The sequence below is a fragment of the Sinocyclocheilus rhinocerous genome, unplaced genomic scaffold (assembly GCF_001515625.1).
Source record: "Sinocyclocheilus rhinocerous isolate Xijiao unplaced genomic scaffold, SAMN03320098_v1.1 scaffold11341, whole genome shotgun sequence".
Taxonomy (NCBI): domain Eukaryota; kingdom Metazoa; phylum Chordata; class Actinopteri; order Cypriniformes; family Cyprinidae; genus Sinocyclocheilus; species Sinocyclocheilus rhinocerous.
In genome coordinates, this window is record NW_015639928.1 from 16,103 (window position 1) to 17,015 (window position 913).

Consider the following 913-nt stretch of genomic DNA (forward strand, 5'->3'; position numbering starts at 1 on the left):
ACCAATCATGTCTTTTTCTCTTTTTAGTTTAAGAGAACATGTAAGTGTGACCAGCTCTGTTCAGTTAAGGATACTTCTTTCTCCATCTCCACTAAGTAATAAAGATATTGAATTTATGGTCCATATTGTTAGATTTATTTATTTTCTTTTAAATTATTTATTACTTGGGTTTATGCATAAACATAACATTGTGAAGTGCTCACATACTACTTTTGGCCTTCATAAACATAATTGTTTTTACATAAACAAATGAAAGGAGACAGCATCTGAAATACACAGTTGAGTTTAGATATGTCACATCCTACAACCTCGTCATCTGCAGAGAGAAACTGCCACTCAATCACACCAAAATACCAACCCATTCTCACTCCCAAGGCGTCAAAAACTGAAGCATGTTCAAGCGCCTTTAGAGTCACTATGAAGACGTCAAAGGTACCTCTCGGCGTCACTATATAGACGAACTGGGACCTACATTGCTTTCAATGGGAAACTTTTGACGTCAGTACACAGACGCAAAGGGCATGAGAATGATGATCGCTATAAAATCACGTTCAAGAAGGGGCTGTTTCTCTTCACATGGTACGGGCAAAATCCATATTATTGAGGGGAAGATGAATGGAGCCATGTACTGGGAAATTCTTCAGATGAATCTGTTGCCGTCCACCACCAGGATGATGAGGATAAGACTAGCAGGACAACAATCCAAAACTACACACAAAATAATGCAAAGGAGACTCTGAATTGGTTCCAGAGGAAGAAAATACATTTTTGGAATGACCCAGGCAATCACCAGACTTAAACCCAATAGACCATATTTGTGGAAAAAACTGAAGATCATGATTCACAAGAGGGTCCCCCAGAATATTTGTTCATACAGGAATCATCTCGAAGCTGTCATAGCAAATAAAGACTT